General features: G+C 43.2%; 1 protein-coding gene across 1 annotated transcript in view; it reads left to right on the top strand.

Annotated features, from left to right (window-relative positions):
- Positions 1-24,245, top strand: part of DAAM1 (dishevelled associated activator of morphogenesis 1) — a 191,731-nt gene that overhangs the window by 55,809 nt on the left and 111,677 nt on the right. The gene's annotated exons all lie outside the window — the stretch shown is intronic.

Below are 24,245 nucleotides of genomic sequence, written 5' to 3'. Positions count from 1 at the left end.
CCGGCTGCAGAGTGCCGGCCACAGTGGCCATTGGGGGGGTGAACCAATGGAAAAGAAGAGCTTTCTCTCTGTCTCTCTCTCTCACTGTCCACTCTGCCTGTCACAAAAAAAAAAAAAAAAAAAAAAAAAGAAAGAAAGAAAAAAAAAAATGAACTGAAGGGCCAGTGCCGTAGCACAGTAGGTTAATCCTTGGCTTGTAGGCTGGCATCCCATATGGGTGCTCCTCTTCCAATCCAGCTCTCTGCTACGGCCCTGGGGAAGCAGTAGAAGATGGCCCGGTGTTGGGCCCCTGCACCAGAGTGGGAGACTGGGAAGAAGCTCCTGGCTCCTGGTTTTGGATCAGTGCAGCTCCAGCTGGCCGTTGTGGCCGTTTGGAGAGTGAACCAGCGGATAGAAGACTTTGTCTCTCCCTCTCACGGTCTGTAACTCTACCTCTCAAATAAATAAATAAAATCTTTTTTTTTTTTTTTTTTAAAGAATGAACTGAGGCTCAAACTGTCTGAATAACTAGGATGGCAGAGCTACTTCGGGAGCCAGGTTGGGATTAGAGCCTAGGTTTCTCCTTGGATCAGTATATTTTTGTTTTTCTTCCAGTTAGTTGACACTTTCTTAAGAAACTTTACCATTTTATCCCCAAAGCTTTGTGTTCCTTATCACACATCTCAAGTATAAAGTATCCAAGGGCAACAACCAAATTGGCCTTTTTCGTCCTATGCATGCGATAGTAGCATTAGCAGTAGCAGCAGTAGTTATGAGAACCTCAGTAAACACCTGTGGAAGAGCTTAATAAAGCCAGACATGATTATTTGTACACTATGTATATTACTTAGTCCAGGCAACAACCCCGGGGGCTTCGTGCTATTGTTATTTTCATTTTAGATGAGGAAACTGGGGTCCAGACATATAGAACCAAGAAACACATGAAGAAGGTACTCAGATACTTGTGTTCAGAGTGCGTCCTCGAAGCTGCCGAAGCACTTTTGCATTTCATAATGTGATGATAATTCCAGGGACCGCCATTCTGAGGAAATAGCAGCTGAGGAGCTTTTGGAGACTGGCTGAGGTTGTGGGTAGTTGGTACTCCAGTAGGAGCTGCTTTGACCTGATACTGTGAACCAGTTGGTGTCATCAGTAAATTTCTGCAGAAACATGTCCTACGGTCGGTGGCCAGGGAAATCTGAGGCCGTACCTGGTGTGTATTTTCCCCCAGATTGGCCGTCCCAGCATTCTTCAACGCTGTACCTAGATCTGGATACTATCTGCTGGAACAGCTCCCTTTATAGAACATTGGACTTTATTCCAGCACACAACTCAGTGTGGTCACTGAGATCACGTTGAGGATACTTTTCCCAGAGCAGCCCATGTCTAGGCCCTTTGGGTCCCTTCCTGATGATTTATGAGTTACAGAGTCTTTCCACCGAAGCTGCTGGGAATGCAGCTGTTTCCCAGTCTTGTGGGAACCCCAGGTCCACACAGTCTCCAGCTGAAGATTTGAAGGGTTCTCTTTGCAGATTTCCAGAGCCGAAACTGCCTCATCTTCCATAAACTTTTGTCTCTGATCCGTTGGCTCAGCAAGGCCCTTGAAGTTAATTTAGGTTCTTCTTCCCATATACCCACATGCAGTGAGTTGGCCTTGCCTCACTGGGTGTGTCCTTCCAGCCATCACTGTCCACGCTACCTTTGTCCAGTGGTTGAATACAGTTGTTCATATATTTTGGCATTTATCACAGCAGTTAATCCTTCACGGACAGAAATGGAAACCTAGTGTCCGTTCTGAAGTTCTAGAATTAGCCTGCCAGAGATGCCTCTGTTTCTAATGAGCACAGCCGCCATCCTCTTCTGGTTTTGCTTCCCTTTCTCAGTGTTCCATGTCCAGGGGAACACGGGAGTTACTGGTGAACTGAACTGCTCTTTGAAGCCAGCAGAATATTCGCTGTTGTTTGTCAAATGTGAGGAGAAAAACTGCCCACACCTTCTACCCGTACACACTCAAGCACACGCCACCTCTCTCGAAGCCGGCGTCCCAGTGCCTGTGCACTGCCTGTAAGCCCTGTGAGGCCACGTCCATGCCGGTTTTGTTCATCCTTGTATCCAAGACTGAGGAGGGGAGTGAGTGCCCCTGAGGACCTTGCATAAAATAATCAATGTCACATCATCACACATACTCAGAATTGCAAATTTGAGGTTGGTGTGAATGTGTGTAGCAGGGCTGGCTGTTGGCTGCCTGTGAGTTGAACCTCTAAGGAAAATCCCATTTGACGTGTGTGTGTGTGTGTGTGTGTGTGTTGAGCTGGCATCTGTGGGCACCTCTGACCTTGTTGCTTTTCTAGCATGAGCAAGTATAGTTGTTGACCAGAATGTTTTTCCACGAAGGTTTTTATGCAACACAGCCTAGCGAGGTGGGACAGTATTTATAAGAGGAGTAACCAGAAAGGCCTGCCAGGCTAGCAAGAACACTTGTCATAGCTCTATTGCTGATTAATAGGTGAGAGACCTGTCCTGGCTGCTTATTTGTATGGAATGGAAACTGGGAGCTGTAAGGTAACTTATGATGTTGGGGGTACTGGGTAAGGGAAGGGTGTGCGTCTGGGGAGATGTGTGTAGGGACCATGAAGTCATGAATGAATAAGTTAAGCTTTTTTTGTTGTTGTTCTCTTTCATGTCTTCAAGTAGATTGACTACTTCTTTGAAATGCAAAGCCTAATTTTTTGTTATTTTGAGGTCTCTTTAAATATTAAAGCACTTATTTTGGCCTTTGTGTTCTTTCAGAAAATACCTACCAATGTTTGTCTTTATCTTTTATGGTTACCCGTTGTCTTTCCATTTGGTGCCCTTTTGTAGTTTGTACTTTCCATTACTGTGTTTGCTTGCTTAGTTTGAGTCAGAACCTCTGCCATTTCAGTAGCTTTAGAGTCTGCCTTTAGGAATCAGGAATTTGAGATTACACAAGTGAATTCATTCCTGTTGGGTCAAACTTCCTAATGAATACCTAACAAAAAATTCCTTAATTAGATGCATCTAATCTTGTATATGTTCCTGGGGCTACCACCTAGAAAGGGGTGTTCTACAGATACGATTGGTAATATTCACTTCTGTAGCAAAGAACACAGGATTTCAAAGGATTCTAAATTAAAAAGCTTAAGTGAAACTGACCATTTTTACATCTTATGGTGATATTGATGAATTAGGGTGATACTGATATGAAGAGTTGTCTTTAGTGACATTTTAAATTGATCACAAGTTTAAAAGAAGAACTTACTGCTCATATTAGTGTTTTATGGTTAGATTATTTTTTCATTTTGAGGACTAACATTTGTAGGGCTGGGTGACATGAAACAGAAAAACAGAAACGAAGGCTTTCTGTAAACCACGGTCAGAGTATGTGTGTTCATTGACAGCAGATTCCTTCTGGTAAGACAAAATGAGGTACGTGAGGACTCTGCTTATCTTTGTCTTTTTCTCTTTTTTCTTTCTCTATTTGTTCTTTTTTCTTTGTTTTTGTCCTTTTCCTCTTCTCTTTCTCACTCTTCTTTTTCTTATTTATTTGAAAGGCAGAGTTAGAGAGGAAAGCTCTTTGATCCACTGATTCGCTCCTGCAATGGCTGCAACGGCTGGGGCTGGGCAGTCTGAGGGAGCCAGGAACTTTATCCAGGTCCACCACATGGATGCCGGTGCTGCAGGCTTAACCCACTGTGCTACAGCGCCAGCCCCTGCTTATCTCTTTGAGGAAATACATAGATGTAGAGCATATTGAAAGAAACTGGCATGTTGATGAAAGATTTGCCATATAAACCATTTTTATATGTACAATTCAGTAGAGTTAAGTATGTTGTTGTAGACAAGACCTCCAGAGCTTTTTCATCTTGTAAAGCTGAAACTCTGTACCCATTGAACACTTCCCATTTCCCCATCTACCCAGCCAGGGGTAATCCATACTACTTTGTTTCTATGAATTTGAGTGCTTTAGATGCCTGATATGAATGGAATTAGACAGCATTTGTCTTTTGTGACTGACTTATTTTATTCAGCACAACATCTTGAGGCTTACCCATGTTGTAGCACTTGGCAGGATTTTCTTCCATTTTATATATATACTTACATATATATATACACACACACATACATACAAACATACATACACATACATATATTCCATTATATGTATATAGCACAATTTACCCATTCACCAGTTCATGACTTTTGGATTGTTTTTATCTTCTTGGCTCTTGTGAATAATGATACTATACACAAGGGTGTGCAAATGTCTGTTTGAGACCTTGCTTTTAATTGTTTTAGTTATATTCCCAGAAGTAGGATTGCTGGATCATATAGTACTTCTATTTATTTTTTGAATCACCATACTCTTTTCTATAGGAATCACGATACTCTTTCCTACCAACTCCACAAGAGTTTCATTATCTCCATGTCCTTGCTAATATTTTTGGATTTTTTAAATAGTAGCAATCTTAATGGTGTGGAGGTGATACATTATTTTGGTTTGATTCCCAATGCTTTAATATTTAATGATGTTGAACATCTTTCTATACATATAGGCTATGTATATGTCAACTTTAGAGAAATGTCTATAAAGATTTTGCCCATTTTTAAGTTGGGTTATTTTTTGTTGTTGTGGGAGTTCTGGATATTAATTTCCTTATCAGATGTTTGTAGTTTGCAAATATTCCCATTGATTGCCTTTTTACTCTGGTGATTACACAGAATGTTTCAAGTTTGGCATTGTCCCATTGTGTCTTTTTTTTTTTTTTTGCTTTTGTTGATTGCTTTTACTTTTAATGTCACATCCAAAACATCTTTGTGAAATTCAGTGTCTTGATATTTCCCCTTTGTTTTCTCATAAGAGTTTTACAGTATTGGGACATGAGTCTGAATTCATTCTCTTGCATGCAGATATCCAGTTTCCTTAGTGCCATTTTGTTGAAGAAACTGTTTTTTACCCACGAAGTGGTCTTGCTTGTCAAAGATCATTTGATCACCCATGTGAGAGCTTGTTTCAGGGCTCTCCATAGTATTCCTTTGGTTTCTATGTCTGTCATGCCAGTATCATCCTGTTTTGATTACTGCAGCTTTGTACAGTGTTTTAAAAATAGGAATTTGAAGATCTTCAAATTTGTTTTTTTTTAAACCAGTCCTTTGAGATTCCATGTGATGTTTAAGGTGGGATTTTCTGTTTCTGGAAAAAGTCATTGGGATTTTAATAGGGATTGCTTTGAATCTGTAGATGTAGTATTGACATTTTTAAAAAAAGATTCATTGTATTTATTTGAAAGGCAGAATTACAGAGAGAGGTAGTGACGGAGAGGAAGGTCTTCCATCCACTAGGTCACTCCCCAAATGGCCACAGCAACTGGGGCTGGGCCAGGCTGAAGCCAGGAGCTTCTTTCTGGGTCTCCCTCATGATTATAGGGGTCCAAGTACTTGGGCCATCCTCTGCTGCTTTCCCAGGCGCATTAGTAGGGAGCTGAATCAGAAGTGGAACAGCTGGGACTCAAACTGCTCTCCATATAGGATGCAGGCCGGGGTTTAACTTCTGCCTTACAGCACTGACCCTGGTAGTATTGACATCTTGACAATATTAAGTCTTCCAATCCTTGAACATGTGATGTTATTGTGCCTTCCTTCATTTCTTCTAGAAATGTTTTGTGGTTTTCTACAAGTGTACAAGTTTTTCATCTGCTTTGTTGAAAATTGTTTTTAAACTAAAAAGACTAGTTTACAAACAAATACAGCTAAACCATTCTAGATTTCCAGAGACATATTGGATAAGTAAGGAGGGAAAAAAAAGCAAGCCAAGTCCATATCATTTTTTTCCAAATTAGAGCAGAAAGGACTAAGATAGGTCAAAGTTCCCTCTCTCCTCTAACTTCTGTTTCATTCTCTAGAAGAAGCCACTCTTAGAGTTTGGGTAGCTATTATTTATAAGATGCTAAGTAATCTCTTGGTGTGTTTAAACAAGGATATCCATTTTATACTTATGATATACCTTGTGTATTATACAACTTGGACCTTTAAGTTGGACCTCTTAACATATCAGATAAATGGGGTCTCATTTTTAAAATTAAGGCATAGTTGACAAATAAAGCATCTATGTTCATGGTGTGCATATTATTAATTGTAATGGCTGTAGAGTATTTCACTAAATGGAGGTACCCTGAGTCATTTAACCATTGGAAGCTAAAAGCTCTCATGACTTTTAGCCACTTAATATTACTCCTTGGCTTCTGAAGTCCAAATATTCACCTTGTCCAAGAGTGCAGGGCTTGGTAAATGAGGAGGAGGAGGAACCATTTAAATCAACTTTCATGTTGTCTCATTTACAACAAGTTTTGCAAGAGAGGCAGTCTGTTTCCTGTCTAGTCTTCTTCAATTGCCCAATAAAGCAATTAGTGCGCACACCTGATTATTTAGAGAAGTACAGAGTTGGGTAGAGAGGACACACTGGGTAGAATCACCTTCCCTCACATTGCTTTTGATGACTGTGGAATGACTTGGTTTGGGTTTTCATTTTTTTTTTTTTTTGGTTTGTTTTGGACCTAGCATTAAATCAAGAGTGTTGTGATCCACTTATAGGAATTCAAATCCCGTAAAGAAAGATCTTTCTAATTGTTTGGCTTCTGAAGATTTATTTGTTTTAGATTAATTTATCTATTAGACAAAATGACAGAGACAGAAGTAGAGGGGTCTTCATCTACTTTTTCATTTCCCAAATGGCTCCAATAGCTGGGGCTCAGCCAAGCCGAAGCCAGGAGCTTGGACCTTCCTCCAGGTCTCAAGGTGGTAAGGCCCAAGTATTTGAGCCACTGTCTGCTGTCTCCTAGGCATATTAGGACAGTGGAACAGAAGCAGAGCAGCTGGGACACAAACCAATACCCTGAACTATCTGGGATGGCAGTGTCACAACCCATGCCACAATACCCACTCTGCTCCTGCAGTTTTAGAGGTATCTGTTTATGTGAATGACTTCCCAAAGACATCTAGCACATGGAGAGGAATCCCCAGTGAGAAACATTTTGTAGCTGCTAGTAATTTCTCTTAGTTGGTAGCCTTAATGAAAAGTGATGACATATATCTACCAATTCTCCTCGTCACACGTGTGCCCTTGTGTCCTTGGTGCCTGCCCACCAGCTCTCATAATATCCTCTGCCCCTTTCCCACATGTGAGTTCTGTGTATTATTTTTTGTTTAGGGGAGGCAGTTTCGCAGTGTGTATTAAAAACAAAACAACCCCCCCCCCTTTTTTTTTTCTGAGAACACACTCCTTAGATTTGTATTTCCTCAAGCTTCTGGTTCTGCAGGTCCTTGGAACTTAGTCAGCCGAGCCTGTTAACGCAATAGGTATCAGTACAAATCCTTGGTGTTTTAGGTATTTCCCCAAGGCCTGGCAGGCACGTCACACCAACTGTTGCTGTGGCATTTGTTCAGTTTCAATGATCGATGTCCTATAAACCATGTGTAGCTAAGCTCTAGTATTAACAACTTCCGAAAATCAATTTTTCCCAATGGGCATGTATTTCCAAAATAATGGTAATTTTATATTCATTGGGACTGATTCCGTATACTGCTGATCATTTCACAGTTATCAAAATCATTGATTTCTTTCCAACTGTGAGCAATTGATATTTGAGGCGATCAGGTTTCAACTGTATAAATATGGGAAGCATGACTAGCAGTAATGAGTCCTATTTCAAATGACTATTGTTGAGCTCTAGACTTCAGTTTTATAAAATCTCAGGATAAAAATCTTCATTCTGAAAAACCGTCTCTAGCCAGGGAGACGAGAAGGAGGAAAGCCTCAGGTGCTCACTGGGCAAATACCCTGAGAATGGGAAAGTCAATTATATTGCCTCAATGGGGAACAATCTTGAGTATTTATTGCTGTGTTAATGGACTAGCCCTTGATTCACATCCAAAAATTCCTAGACTCTATACATAGGAATATAATCTTCAGACATACAGATACAGGGTTGTATTGATAAGAATTTTTACTACAGCCTTTTCATAGAAAGAAAATAGGATTTATGATTTGTAACAGAACCATCTGCGTGTCCTCAAGTATGCCAAGGCCAAGGCTGGCCCTCACACTGTGTTATAAAGGCCCAGGCCTGGGTGGTTGTCCATGTTCCACAGGTTCCACAGTTCCAATATGTACTCAAGTTTGAGCACTAGCACCAGAGAATGCCATGTTCAGGGTGACAAAGCATGCATTAGAGTGCATGAGTACTGACATGGAAAGAGCTAACGTATTCCAAGGGAAAAAACTGACAATAAGAAATCAAGCTGTGTAACAGTACAGATGTGCACCATTGATGTAAAAATTGAAACAAAACTTTCTAGCAATATGCATATGCTTATTGGATATACCACCCTCCAAAAACTCTCCAGATATGAATACATAGAGTACATTGAGATCATCCCAAAATTGTTTGAAGTATTAACTATAACATATCTAAACCATTTAGTCACGTGCTTGGCACGCAGAAGATGCTCAGAAACTGTGGCTACTATTTCCACGTGTGTCTAAGTTTGTCTCTGTGGAGCTTATGGGAAGAGTTTCAATGGAGAGTAAGCTTTTATAAGTGCATGATGCAGGTGTCAATATACCACTGAAACTCGAGTGCTTGCAAGCCTTCCCAGTTACCTCACTAACACTTTGAAGTACACACCTGCATACTCATTAGTTGTTTTATTGACCTTCTTCATTTAAAATTACAGCTTGCTTCTGCCGAATGCTTGAAACCCATGCCATAAATGCAGACAGCTTCACGTCGGTATTACATTAATTTGTAGATCCAGCGAAGTGGCCTACTATTTTTTTCTTTATCAGTCAACAAATCTACAAACTTCATTGAAATGCTAGAAGCATTCTTGATTAAACAGGAAGAAGGCTCCCAAGGTTGCCAGCCACAGAGATAATATACTTTTTAAATTCTGCATCCTGAGAGTTGTTTGTGGAGAGTCTCAGGTTCACGAAAGCTATTTGTCAGAAGTTCTCCAAGTGGTCCCAAGGCTCGTTAGAAGAGAACATGGGAAATTCTATTTTTTCCTTTTAATTAGCTCTGTTTCAGTTATACTCCTTTGATGAATCAGAAATCATAAGGGTACCACAAATATAGCCTAGCACAGAAGATTGAGGGTGCTCATAAATGATGAGCTTATTAGTGGATACAGATGCATTCAAACATAGTTAAAATGTGTATCTTTATAGGAGTGAATTCAGTACAATTTTCAAAGGTTTTCTCTATTATCATTCCCGTTTAGTCCCACTTGGCAAGGACAATTTTCTAAAGTCTCCTGAAGAGTCCATTGTGGGGGAGCCCTGGATTCTAATAAACAACTCTCCACTCTATCATTTCAAACCTGGGAATGGCCACACATTTAGCATTCTGTAAACACTGTTTACATTTGAAATGGCAGGTGGTGACTGAGGTCACCCATGGTTAGAATGATCTCTCTGAGACAACAGTGGCCCTGGGTTGTCTCGAGGGTTTGCAATAGGTTTTCTATCATGGTGACCAATTCACAACCACTTTTTTGGCTAGAGAACTTACTTTCAGGCTTAGAAACTAGGAAAATAAGTAGATGAGGCCAGTAGCTGAGGAAAGCATAAAGGGAAGCAGTTTGGCTTTGCAAATGTCCTTGTATTGCCTAAAAGTAAGATTCCACCTGGTGGTTTTTTGCATAGTGGTTGGATTGCCATATTGAGCCTATTGAATTCTTTACATTTTTTTTAAATGCTGTTTTCCCTGCTGCCTCAGAAGCTCACAGAGAAATGCCCTACAGTTTGTAGATAAGATGGCTGACCTGCAGAGAGCTTGGTTTCGCGATGACAGCTGCCCTGTGGAGATGAAACCAGCCTCATTCCTGGAGCTTGTTCTGCTGACACACCCGGGAATGTCAGGGGGTCTGGTTAAGAAGGTATTTCCAGGCCGGCACCGTGGCTCACTAGGCTAATCCTCCGCCTGTGGCGCCGGCACACTGGGTTCTAGTCCCGGTTGGGGCGCCGGATTCTTGCCCCTCTTCCAGGCCAGCTCTCTGCTGTGGCCCGGGAGTGCAGTGGAGGATGGCCCAAGTCCTTGGGCCCTGCACCCCATGGGAGACCAGGATAAGCACCTGGCTTCTGCCTTCGGATCAGCGCGGTGCGCCGGCCACGGCGGCCATTGGAGGGTGAACCAACGGCAAAGGAAGACCTTTCTCTCTCTCTCTCACTGTCCACTCTGCCTGTAAAAAAAGAAAAAAAGGTGTTTCCACCAATCAGTATTTAACGAACCTAATCCTGCCTCCAGTCTTTGCAGTGGGGCTCCCTTTCCTTCACAGTGCCCCCTTACTGGCCATCAGACATTTGCTCATCCGCTGGTTCAGCTGCGGACCTCTACCTGGGAGCACTTTCTCCCTGGCGGAGGAGGAATCTTCCACCTGGGCTGAGGGCGTGTTTCTCTAGTCAGTGGGCAAGAGCTGCAGGATTTTCACCTGGGCTCCTTGGAGACCCACACCAAAGCTTTGTGGACTTGCTTCCTTAGGCTTGGGTTTCCTGCTGTACTGCCTCCTGGCTTCTCCCCACCTTGACAGTTCTCTGTTGACGTTTGGTCTTACCCTGTTTTAAGCATTAACTGTCCGATTTATTTTCTTACAAAAGAGGGGAGGCAAAAATACGCATAAGTTTTGTTTTTTTTTTTTTTTTTTGTTGTTGTTGTTTCCATCTTTACCATTGATGAAAGTGTCAGAAAATTCTAGAGTCCTTCCTCAGGTCACTCCACAGAAGGCTGAGCTGGTAGCTGAACCTGGGTGGTGACCCCACAAGTGCCTGTTGCTCAGTTTCCCCCTTTCTGGAAAGCACAGCACTCTGCCTGAGAAAGATGGGGAATTCTTAATTGTTACCAGAGTGAGGCTAATTTTAACCAAGGAACTTTGTTCTACATGGTGTTTCATTTTCTGCTGTTGCAGTTAAAGTAACTTGGCATAAAAATAGTCAGAAGAACAAAAGAGGAAGGTAACTAGTGAGTTTTAAAATTTGCTTTCGGTAAACATGAACGTAAAAGACCCTCTGATCCCATTCTTTATTTTCAGCCCAGTGAGCTGTATGCCACTAGCCATTATTCTCCACAGAGGCCTGAGTAGGAGTACAGCTTACACCTACTGGGTAGTAAAATGCCTTGAAGACAAAATGCAGGGATGACATGCGAGAAGGAGTGGTTTGGGAGGCCTGCAGCAGCACTTGCTTCTTCAGGAGCTGTGTCTTTGGGGGTCTTCGGGGGAGGGACTTGATGCTACTGAGTCTTCAGCCCCACATTCCCTGGTTTCATCCTGCAATCCTCAGCAAACTTTGCTTGAAGATGTGGGAAAGAGCACTTTTAAAACTAAGTATGTATCCGGCCAATTTCTTCACCCTCAGGATTTGCCTGAATTATTTCAGTTGTGAGGAAGTTTTTTAAAAAGCCTAATATGTTTCTTTTTCAGCCAGTGCCTTTAAATATCATTTGCATTTTCTGTGGGGACCACCCCCAAGGGCTGGCTGCTTGTTTGGGCAGATCGGAAACCTTCAGTGCCCTGTGTGTAGTCACTGCGGGGGGCCTTTTAAGAGGCAGTCACGGCCACCTGTGTTTGTAAAGACTGACATCCGGGCTTGTTCCTGTCTGGTCAGCAGAGGACCAGGGCGTGTAGAGGCTCAGGTGACAGCCCTGTCGCACAGCATGGCAGCGTTCTTTTCCAGTGACAGGCTCACTCAGATCCTTTCTGGAAGAGGTGCTCTGTGATTCAGGAAAATTGCCTTCTTTCGCCTGTTTGTTCAAGAACACAGCTTAGCAGCACTTTGATGTGACAAGACTGGCTGTCCAGCTGTAGCTTAGGTTTGTGTGACCCCCACATTCAAGTTAGTCGTTGTGCAGCCTTCTAGGCAGTGCAGATAGGGACCCAAAGGAGGAAGATGATGTGGATTTCTTTTGGCTTCAGCTTAAGTCTGTTTATTGACTTAACTTCCAGACTATACTCCCAGCAACAGATCAGCTGGCTGCGGGCAGAGCTGTCTGGCAAGGCTGTGATTTCTTTGGTGGGGAGCTCCAATGACATTTTCGGTTTGGCTGTTCTCCCAGATGATCAAGCCAAGATGTCCTGATCTCCAGACGCTGGTTGCTGTCACGTGAACAAGCACTTCCTAGCAATGAACAAACTTCCTAACTCGAGAACTGTGTTGCATTGACTTCAGGGATTTGCACCCTATACTCATGGTTAAAGACTTGAGTCGTGACACGGAGCGGTTGTTGCCAGCTTTTTAGGGTGAGGACCTCGAGGTGCCCTTGTTTGCTTTTTACACTAGGGCTGAGGGGTAGTGCTTTCTGGCAGGAATTTGTGGTGTGGGATTGGAGAAAGACTTAATTATGTGCTGGTTGAGGCCTGTCTGGCCTGAGGCAATGCACACACTGCAGTGGGTTCTTTCCTCCTTTATCTAGGGTGGAAGTGGGGAAGGAAGGAGACCAGTTCTGGCTTCCACTTGCACAGCTCTGCCTACCCTGATCAGAGGAGATGCAGGAGGGGAAACTGTTTTCAGGGCATTGCAGCTTTTTTTTTTTTTTAAATGTTTGAGCTTTGGCTTCCCTGTCAAAGGGGGTGCTCTTATTGTTTCCTCTTACAGCAGAAGAGTTACTGGGCTGAGAAGACTCACTGCTGGGTGACTTTCTGGGAGCCATTTCAAGTAGTGCCCTGCAAGTATTAGAACATCCTTTGAGACCAAGAGTGTGGGACAGGCTGTCTCTCCACTGGACACACTTACAGAGAAATGCTCTGTTTCCCAATGCAGAGGATGTTGAAACTTGCAGGGAAACACGATTCTCTTTCAGACAGTTCTGCAACCTTTAGACTCCATCCCATAACTTTTTTTTTCAAGCTCCAAATAGTATTTGGCCTCTGGTGTACTTGGGAAATGAAACCAGACAGGAGGAATGTGAGAGGAGAGAGACAACCAAGGGAGGGAGCAAAGCAATTTTTCCTTCCACATTTTTCCTGATACAAGAGACTTTGGGTGAGCATTTGTCTTCTTGTTGCAACCCAAATTGCATGTCAGGGCCTTTTGGAAAATTGCAAAATGTGAGGGAAAACTGCAGTTCTGAAAACAATAAGTGGTGTGGCAACTAAAACACTGGGTCTCCCAATTCTCATACAGTTGTCTTATGACATTTTTGTCTTGTTTTGTTTTTGGTCCTCTTGTTTTTTGTGAAATGGATTCTGTTTCAGAAATTCCAGAGACCATTTACATTACAGAAACAGTGACTGTTTTAGTGCTGAGATTATAACTGAAGAACTGGGAAATACTGTATGTCTACTAGAACAGTCGAAATGGGCATGGCAAATACAGTCCTCACCATACATTGAGAGTATACGCCAAAGCTCTCAGCTTTTACCCATGTTAGTGGCTAGCAGGAACGAACGCACTGTCTCTTGGTCTTTCCCACCAACCCTTCCTCCATCCAGCACATCGAGGCTGCTCTTTTCTCTGTGACCTCTCTGGGTGGAAGAAAACCGTGGTTTAGCCAGCGGCTAGATCTCTCAGTCTGGACAGCAGTCTTAATAAGTGCATGGTAGAAGTCCCTGGTGAACCAATTAAAGGGAGTCTGTATGTATCAGTGCATATCTGTCCTGTCATCACAACCTTCCAGTTTCCCCATGTGTTAGATACAGTTTATGTCTTGCTTTATGGAAAGCAAACTTTACCTGTCACATGGGTTGTGATTTGTCATTATCAAAGGAAAAGCAGCTGGGTTTTCTTGTGGACTCTTAAATTGTTCTCTAAGGTTTGTGTCATCGTCGTCACAATCGTCTCCATTCTCTAAAATCTGGCTTTTTTCTTTTTTAAATGTTGCCACATTGAGAGTCTTGACTGCTTTGTTAAAGAGCAGTACGAATGCCTCTGAGTTTGGACCAGGCCACAGATGGATTGAGTTTCTTATTCTTTGCTAAGCAAAATGCACCTGCTCCAGAATCAGAAGAAGCGTTTTAATTGCTTCCTTGTGCCCCGCCTAACAGTAGTCATCCATAATATTATAGATGGATCGCATTTTGGATGTCCCAGAAGTGACTTCTGTCACAGTGCCAGAAGCTGAGATTAGAAGATGTGTTCCCGTTGAGGGCCCAGCTGCCTTGGTGGAATTAGTCCTTCCCCTCAGGCTGGTTTGATTAAAAGGGGGCCAAGATGTAGAAACAGTCACTTGGTTGTACTTTTTTCCTTATCTGGCAGGAATAGGACCTACTCTTTGGAATCCCAATTATCCCACTGGTCTGGGGTCTCCCTGAATGGCAGCTCGAATTTCCTCATGTGTGTCCCTAGCACCTAACTCTGCACCTGCCTCTCACAGACTCTGATAGTGACAGCGGAGTGAGTGAGTGCTTTCTTGGGCAGCACGGTCGCTGAGTGTAAGGCATTGGGGAAGGTTTAAAAGATTTTACCACAGAGTCTGTTTCCAGTGGAGCTTACTTGGGAATGAGTTGAGAAAGCAAGCGTCAGCTGGGTCAACCAGAAACGCCCCGTGTAAGGCATGCTGGAGGTAGCTGAGGATGAAATCCCTGTGTGCGGCCGTTGTCAGCATCACGCTTGAGAAGCAGCTAAGGAGTACTTGGTCATCCGGCGGCTTCTGCCTCTGCAGGATTGTGCAGAACCACAGACGACTGAGAAAAACACCGGCACGCATCTCTGAGATTCAGAGTAGGGCCATCTTGCTCACTTAGGCATTTGTGCCTCTTGCTTTCAGTCACTGTTTATTAAGAACGTACTGTGTGCCAAGAATTGAATAAAACTCAGTCCCTGCCTTTAGAGTCTCAGACTGGCCTGGAAACATGTAACACCCCCCCCCCCCCACCAAAAAAGAGTAATTATATACAAGGGTTCTTCAGAAAGTTTATAGAAAATAGGATGAAAAGGTGAGTTGGTAAGTTTATTGTGGGTTTTTTTGATAATACACATTTTTCATCAACATTCTCAACTGCCCTGGTATATGGTATGAGGGGTGATAAAAGAAATATGTGACCATCCCTGAGAAATTTAAGGTCCATAAAAACAGCCATTTGAGCGAGGTTCTTTTTTTTTGTTTGTTAAGATTTTATTTATTTGAGAGGTAGAGCTACAGACAGAGGGAGAGACAGAAAGGCTCTCCATCTGCTGGTTCACTCCTCAAATGGGTGCAATGGCTGGCGCCAGGCTGATCTGCCAAGCCTCCCACACAGCTGTAGGGCCTGAGTACTTGGGCCATCTTCCACTGAGGAGGGGCTTGAAAGAGGAGAAACACTTGAAGCTACTCTGGGCTCAGAGGTGTGCCTACTGTCACACACTGTCAGTAGGCACACACTTGTAGGTATGGCCGCTGTCAAGGTCTCATGATCACATTTACTTGCGTGTGAGTAGGATGTGGGGGTGGTCAGCGTTCAGGGTGTTGGGAGATGAGTGCTGAAAGATAACGTGATAAAGGTCAGGGCAAATGCCTGACCCCAGTGCACACCCCAGGCTCTGGGCCCTGCCCTCTCCAGCGGCCTCATTCCCGGCACTCTAATTACTTAATAGGCTTCAGACACACTGGTTTTCCCTCCAGGACTCAAATGTGCTGGTTCCCCTCCCGCACACATTCCTCTTTCTTCCTGGAACAGTCTTCCCTCTGCTTTGCAGGTCGGGTCGATTTTATTCACCAGGTCTCGGTTCATTGGCTCCTCTCAGAGGAGGCCTTTTGTGATCACAGTGTCTAAAGTAGCCATACTATTCCACCATTGTCTTTCACTCACTTCGTCGCATTCTCTGTAACACTGGCCAAAACCAATAGTTTGGGTTTAGTGTACTTGGTTTTTTCTTGTCTTCCCAAAGCACATAAACTCCCTAGAGTATATCTTCTTATTTGGCACACAATTGGTCTCAAAAAACATTTGACTTACAAAATTAAGTAGAAGAATATGATGGACTTTGGCGATTGTTGGTGACTTGTAATCCTAGGGCCATTTGGGAGGCATGCGGGCACGTCATCTGTTTTTTAGTCTATGGTTATGAATTTAAATGTTTGAAAACAAATCAAAAGAATAGTATTCAGAGGCGTGAGAAAGCTACATGAGGTTCACATTTCAGTGCCCATAGTACAGTTTTATTGGAAAACGGGCACACCAGACATCTGTGGCTGCTTTCATGATAAAAATGACAGAGCTGAAGAGCTGTGATAGAAGCCTAGTGACCTACGAAACCTAAAATATTCACTGAAAAGGTTCGTCAGCCCCTGGCCTTGAGAATCAAGGGTCAGGGAGAAGAGTTAAGAAACTTGTCATCATTCCGATGAGAGGCAAGTGGAAGCTGAGCCTTCAGGTAGGAGGAGAGGGTGGGACCGGATTCCAGCTCATCGGAGCAAGCCAGTTCCTGGCCTCTGCTGAGCTCCTGCCCCACTCTCACCAGGTAGTAGGCTTCTGCGTGCCAGCGTGTGTATCTTCACCAGCAAATCAAGTGTCCCTCAGCCTTCCCTCCCCAGTCTCCTGAGAATTGTGGATGTTGGAATGAAATGGTGGGCATGAATGTGCTTATTAAATTGTACGCAAGGTGGTTATTGCGACTGCAGTCGGAGAAGTGCCAGAATAGCTAAGGAGCCATCTAAAGGTGCCCGCTGCCCCTGAGGGTCAGGAGGGAGGACGGTTTTTACATCCTGTCCTGTTCTGATCTGTCTGTGGGAGATTAAGCTTTGAGCAGTGCGCTTCCAAAGATGTGTAAAAGCACTTGCCTCTTAGAAACTTCAGACAGACCATCGTCCATTGTTGAAGGATGAGTTTGTTTAGCAACATTCTGTTTGCAAGGGCTTTGTGGAGCAGCCGTCATGACAACTGGGCCTTTGGGTTTTCCTAAGTTTTTTAAACACAAAATAATATTTTGGTCCTATTAAAACTGATTTTAATTAGGTTCTGAAATGTAATAGGCCCTGTATCTTTCTTTTCTTTTTTTCTTTCTTTCTTTCTTTTTTTTTTTTTTTTTTTTTTGACAGGCAGAGTTAGTGAGAGAGACAGAGAGAAAGGTCTTCCTTTTTCCATTGGTTCACCCCCCCAAGTGGCCGCTACGGCCAGCGTGTTGCGGCTGGTGCGCTGCGCCGATCCAAAGCCAGGAGCCAGGTGCTTCCTCCTGGTCTCTCATGCAGGTGCAGGGCCCAAGGACCTGGGCCATCCTCCACTGCACTCCCGGGCCACAGCAGAGAGCTTGACAGGAAGAGGAGCGACAAGGACAGAATCCAGCGCCCCGACCGGAACTAGAACCCGGGGTGCCTGAGCCACAGGCAGAGGATTAGCCAAGTGAGCCGCAGCATCGGCTGGGCCCTGTATCTTGCTATCCATCTTAGAAACTAGCCAGTATTTTCATATTCTTTTGCTTATAGAACTGTTAGCATTTTCTTTTTGAAACTTGAAAAATATTTTGAATTGTTTTTGGTTTTAGGTAATGGCATTACGTCTCTGCTCCTCCTCAAAGCAACCAAAATGTAATATAACTTGGGTTATATAAGTGAAAGAACTAGCAAAGTACAAAAGTAAGGCCACTGCTTTCTTTATTCATGTTCAAAATATGTAGATTGGCCTCCCATGAGTGAGTGACTAAGCAACATGCTCCATGGGCACTTTTGCCTCCTGGGGTTCACTCTTTAATGACAGAAGAAAAACCCATCAGAGTTTGTGAGGCCACAGATTCTTATAACCATTGGCTGTGCATCATAGGGGTCAAAAAGATGCTAAGAGGGCAAAGACCACATCAAGTTTGTAGATTAGCAAGACTTCATGGAACAAGTGGCTGGAAATGAAGGGTGAGTGTGGACCAGGAGACCCTTGATGAGCTGGCCTCTGATAAGTGACATGGGCGTCGTCACTGGTAGGCTAAACGCCTGCTCCAACCTGGATATTTTTGATAGGAACATTTGCCCATACTCATTTCCCTCAGTAATATGAGCAAATAATCCCATCAGCGTTTTTAAAGTCTCATTTCATTTTATTATTGTGACAGTAGTATATCTTCCTTGAGACAGCTTAGTGAGTAGAGATGTGTGTCACAGAGCTAATTCGTTTACATTTTTTAAAAAGATTTATTTATTTATTTGAAAGACAGAGTTGCAGAGGCAGAGAGAGAGAGAGAGAGAGAGAGAGAGAGAGAGAGAGACATTTCCCAAATGGCCGCAATGGCCAGAGCTCAGCTGATCCAAAACCAGGAGCCAGGAGCTTCTTTTGGGTCTCCCATGCAGGTGCAGGGGCTGAAGCACTTTGGCCATCTCCTACTGCTTTCCCAGGCCATAGCCAAGAGCTGGATCAGAAGTGGAACAGCTGGGACTCGAACCACCACCCATATGGGATGACGGCACTGGAGGCAGTAGATTTACTTGCTCTGCCAAAGTGTCGGCCCCTTGTTTACATTTTGGTGCATTTCTCTTGCCCTTTTTTCCTGCTCATATAAGAATTTTTTTTCTTACAAAGTGGAACATCGTATACCTGTTCTTTATGTCATAAACATTTGCACGCTGTTGAGTATCCTACAAAGAGCTGCTAGGTGGTCTACCGTAATTTGTTTGCCTTTATTGAATAGTCCTCCATTACTAGTACTTATTTTCTGTGTTCATTTATGTGCTATTTTAATGTTTTGAAAATATTTCTGAAAATATCTTCAATAGCATGCATCTCTGAATATTTCTGCAGGATATATTCGTAGAAGTTGAAATACTAGGTCAAAATATGTGACTATTTTAAGACTTTGATAAATTGCCCTTCAGAAATGTTGAACCAAATTCCAGCTTCCACCAGCAGCGCATTGTGGAGTCTTCTCAGATTTGGTACAAGCAGGGTGTGAGGATGTTGACAGACCATGATAAGGGCAGAAGGATTGAGTACCTCACTTGAGTGGAAGACGAGAAGAGAGTGAGATGCTTATTGGCTGTGGAGTAAAGCATAGAATATTTTTAAGGAAATAGAAAACCTGGAAAAGTTGAGCTGAAATCTAGTTTGGGGCACTGAGAGCTGTTTAGGATGGTATTTGGGAACCACTGGCAGATTCTCAGCAGGGAGGTGGGAGCCCAGGGTTGTACTATTGAAGATGATGGTGCTGAGCACCGTCTGCACCATACCACTCCTGCCCCATACGCTCTGTGCCCCACTGCCCACCTGCTGTGATTCCCACATTCTAGAAGAACTCTACTCATCTATCAGGGGCCATTCCAGATTCTCCTCTGGGTACTTTTTGCTTGATTTATTGTTAAGATATGCTATATTACCTTGGTCAAAGCAATTTGGTGGGGTCAGCACTATAGTGCACTAGGCTAAGCCTCTGCCTGCAGCACCAGCATCCCATATGGGCACTGGTTCAAATCTCAGCTGCTCCACTTCTGATCCTGCTCCCTGCTGATGGCCTAGGAAAGCTGTAGATGACCCAAGTGCTTGGACTACTGCACCCATGTGGAAGACACAGAAGAAGCTCCTGGCTTCAGATCAGCCCAGCTCTGGCCTTTGTGGCCATTTAGGGAGTGAACCAGTGAATGGAAGACCTTTCTCTCATCTCTCCTTGTCTCTGTCTATAACTCTGCCTCTCAAATAAGTAAATAAATAAATCTTAAAAAAAAAAAAAAGATTTGGTGTACTGCTGACTCATGCTAGATTATAAGTTCCTAGTGATCCATTCATTTTGGTATTCTCAGGAGGCTACCATCGTACCTGGTATATAATAATTATTAATACTTGTTTACCAAAGGAATTTCAAATGTTGCATATCTTTTGTATAACCTCATGCCACTATAACCAGGCTCTGGCAAAATAGGATATCAAGTGTCTCAGGTCAGTTTTTATCTCAGAGCTAGTTTTAGAGCATTACACAGGGAATCCATGACCTCCATTCCCATCCCAGAGACTTCCAGTTGCCAGCTTTCAAAGATCACTTCCCCTCCAGGTGAGCAGGGGACTTGATTCTGTTTTCAAATAGCAGCTAGTTATGAGAACCTTTATTTGAGTTTACATCATAGCATTAGGTATAAAATCAATAAATTGATGAGACTTTATAATTAGGTTTTATAGCTTTGAAGATGCCATAAATCAATGAGTTGAGTTTTAGTTTTAAACTTAAGAACAAAAACAAAATTCATGGATCCATTTCCTGATTCTCCAGAATTAAGCATTGTTAAATGTCAGCATTCTTCCACTCTCTTCTGTGTGTGTGTGTGTGTGTGTTTATGTTTTAAAGATTTGTTTGCTTATTTGAATGGCAGGGTGACAGGAGGAGAAGTAGAGACAGACACACTTTCCACCCATGATTCACTCCTTAAATGGTCACAACAACCAGGACTAGGCCAAAGCTAGGCTCCAGGAACTCCCTCCTGGTCTCCAACATGTGTAGCAAGGGCCCATGTACTTTGGCCATTTCCTCCTTCTCAGGCACATAAGTAGGAGGCTGGATCAGGAGCAGAGTAGCTGGAACTCGAACTAGCACTCCAGTATAGGATTCCAGCATTGCCAGTAGTGGCTTAACCTACTGCACAACAATGCTGGCCTCTATTTTTCAAGTGCATAAACAATTAATGAACCACTGTTCTTCAAAAACTTAATCTTATTGACAAAGCATAAGGCTCCCTTGACTTGAATCCTGTCCCATAGTTTAAAAAATTGTTTTTGAAATAATTTTGTTTCAGTGAGACTTTATGTGAGAGTCCAATATTCATTCAATAAGTATGTGGGTATCTGTGTCCCATGTGCCATTGTGTGTGGGGACAAAGCAATGAGCAATATATGCAAGGCCCCTGCCCTTGTAGAATAATAAAATCAGATAATTTCCGATAGTGACAACTGCCATGGAAAGTATCACACAAGGCAAAGGGGTAGAGAGTGACTAGGCTGAGAAAGATAACTTGTGCAGGTAAGACAGTCATGGATGGCCTCTTTGAAATCCTCTTGATGAGGATGCATCAGCCATGTACAGATGTGTGCCTGAACATACCAGTCAAAGCGATTAGTGCAAATGCCCTGAAGCAGAAGCCAACATGACTGATGTGGTTGAAGTGTAGTGTCTCATATAGAGTGTGACCTGGTGAGGTGGAGAGGCAAGCAGGGGCCAAATTGTGGAGGCCTTTGTAATTGTTGGGTGGCCTTTACATAATCTTAAAATTGCGGTGAATAGCCACAGGAGGATTTTATTATAAAATAAGACTGGTAACTTGATAATGCGAGTGACCAGAGTTGGACTGTGAAGCCCAAATCACCAGCTGCTGAAAATCTCTCACATGCCTGTATTTCCTACCAGCATCTCCTGAATGGTAGGTGGTTGGGGTACCTTGTGCCTTTGACTTTTCTAACAGGTAACTCTGGTCTAAACACAACAGAACTTGGGACTCCTTCCTCTACCTTATCCTCCTTTGTAGACATTGGAAAGTTCTTCCTTGGGTTGGGCGTTTGACAAAGTGGTTTTAGTCACTGCTTGAGATACCCACAGAGTACCTGGATCGAGTCCCAGCTATGCTGCTTCCAATCCAGGTTCCTGCTAATGTGCACCCAGGGAGGCAGCAGAAAATGGCTCAGATACTTGGATCCCTATGACCCATTCTGGGGACCCAGATGGAGTCCCAGGCTCCTGGCTTCAGCCTGGCTTAGTGCTGCCTGTTGCAGGATTTTGGAGAGTGACCCAGTGGGTGAAAGATCTCTGTCTCTCTGCCCTTCAAATAAAAAAAATAAATAAATAAAAATTATGTTTTTAATAGAAAATATAAAGAAAATGTTCTTCCTCTGTCACCCTAGCATTTATCAACTGGCTTTAAATCCCCACCTAGGATGACAGCTGTGATCCTGTTTCTGTGTAGCAGCCTTGAAATCAACCAAAGACTGGTGGGGGCCTCTGCCTCCCCCTGGGGCCTTCTCTGGCCTCACAGGAAATGTCTGTGGGAGAGCTGGCCTGCCTTTCAGGACACATTATAGTTCCTCAGTAATTGTCAGCTTGGTGACATTCATCACATCTTTGATCAGCAGTCTACACTGTGTTAGGTGTTGCTTGTTTTACAGTCATGGGCAGGTGACCTTGCTAAACATGGCAGTGCAGACCCAGCCACATTTGCTTTCCTTGTTGGTCTTAAACAGATGAGTTGAAGATGCTTATTTCTAAATGCCACTTCCAGTTGCTTATGGGAGAAATCCACACGCATCAGCATCATTATGGGGTTTGTCTCCCTGTGGCTCCTCCTGGCATTCATACTTTATTCCACCACCTTCTGTACCCCTTCCAGTCCTTGGAGGCCCAGTTCTCATCTTGGTTTTTTTCCTCCTTTCTTTTAACTCCATCTCATTAAAAACTGAAAATCTACAAAATTATACATGAGTGTGTGTGTACTATTTTTAAAGCGGCATGAGAAGAATTTTTCCTTTTCTCAATCTAGTTCCTTTCTGAGAGAAATTTGTTGTGTATTTTTCCAAACTATTTTGTCTATAATTACATGTAGACAATTAGCATTTTAATGAGATTGTTTTTAAAAAAGCACTTTGGGATGATGCTATACATGTTACTCTTTCTGATTTGCCTTTTTCACTTGGTAGTATTGCTTATACATTTGTAGCATTTAGTTGTAACTTTGAAAATATTTCTGTGGGAGGTGGTCACTGTGACACAGTGGGTTAAGCCACCCTTTGAGATGACCGCATCCAGTACGGAGTGCCTGGGATTGAGTCTCACCTCTGCTTCCTATCCAGCTTCCTGCTAATGCACCTGGGAGAGAGCAGATAATGGCACAAGTACTTGAGTTCCTGCCACCAGTGTGGGAGATCTGGACGGAGTTCCCGACTCCTGGCTACAGCCTGGCCTAGCCCAGGCTATTGTGGGCATTTGAGGAATGAGCCAGTGGATGGAAGATTTCTTTTTCTTGCTCTGCCTTTCAAATAAAATGAAAAAATAACCATTATAAACTTTTTGTGGTGAAAATCCAATAGGCTGTAAAATGAAAAGGAAGTTTTCCAATTCTTATTTTTATTTTGAAGTTATTACTATTAGTAGTTTCTTGTATATAGTCATAAATACCCATATCACTGTTCAAATATTTATAAGTACTACATGCATTCTTTAAAACATGTAATTCTACAGTATGTAGTATACTAGGGGACTTCAAAAATTTTATGGAAAAAATGCATATTATGTAAAAACCACACATGGACTTAAAATTGCATCAAATAAACTTGTCTTTTAATTCAGTTTTCCATGAACTTTTGAAGATTTGTGTATTCATTTATTTGAAAGAGTTAGAGAGAGCTTGCATCTGCTGGATCACTCCCCCAGATGGCCACAACAGCTGGGGCTGGGCCAGGCTGAAGCCCAGAGCTTCTTCTGAGTCTCCAACATAGGTGCAGGGGCCCAAAAACTTGGGTCATCCTCCACTGCCTTCCTAGGAACATTAGCAGAGAGCTGGACCAGAAGGGGAGCCATCCAGGATTCGAACTGGTGCCCAAATGGAACGCTGGCATTGCAGACGGCGGGTTAACCTGCTGCACCACAGCACCGGCCCCTTCCATGAGCTTTTAAAAATGCCTTCAATATGTGTCATATAGCATCTTGAACATTTTCCTGTATCAACATACGTAGGTGCCATGATCTTTTCAGTGAGGGCATAAATAATATTCTATTGCGTGAGTGCACTACGATTTGTTTAGCCATTTCCTTATTGATGAACTCATTTCATTGTTTGAAAATATTTGACCCCTAAAAGTTATGTTCAGTCCCTCTGCTTTGTTGTGGGCTTCGTTTATTCACCATGATACACATTTACCATGAGTCTCCTCATCTGGCGCTGTGCAGGGTGCCAGGGCCACAGGGTCCTCAGTGCACAGCCCCATCCCCCACTCGAGATGTGACAGACAAGCTCATGAAGAACTTAGGCTGTGACAGGGCTGCAATGAATGGATGCACCTAAGCACATACACAGTGTTATTAATTCCATTTAGGAAGGTTTATAAAGAAGGGGAAATTAGAATCAAATTTTGAAGGATAATAGGAGATTGCCTAGGGGTTAGAAAAAGAAGGTCATGTTGTGGTGAGAGTAACAACAAAATAGGTCGGCAGGAAAGGGAACGTCAAGTACAAAGACTGGCTGGCAGTTCAGTGTGATTAGAGCATGTGCCGGAGTGGCTGGGTTAGCTCAGGAATTATTCCTAAGAAACACCTGACAAGTGAATAGAAGGATGGTGCTCTCTGCCCATCTGCACACCAAGCGCCCTTAGGGCTGTCCTCTTTGTGTTGTGTA

Source organism: Lepus europaeus, chromosome 13 (assembly GCF_033115175.1).
Source record: "Lepus europaeus isolate LE1 chromosome 13, mLepTim1.pri, whole genome shotgun sequence".
In the NCBI taxonomy this organism is placed as follows: Eukaryota; Metazoa; Chordata; class Mammalia; order Lagomorpha; family Leporidae; genus Lepus; species Lepus europaeus.
The sequence above is the reverse complement of the archived record's forward strand: the minus strand, read 5'-3'. Positions and strand labels throughout refer to the sequence as shown.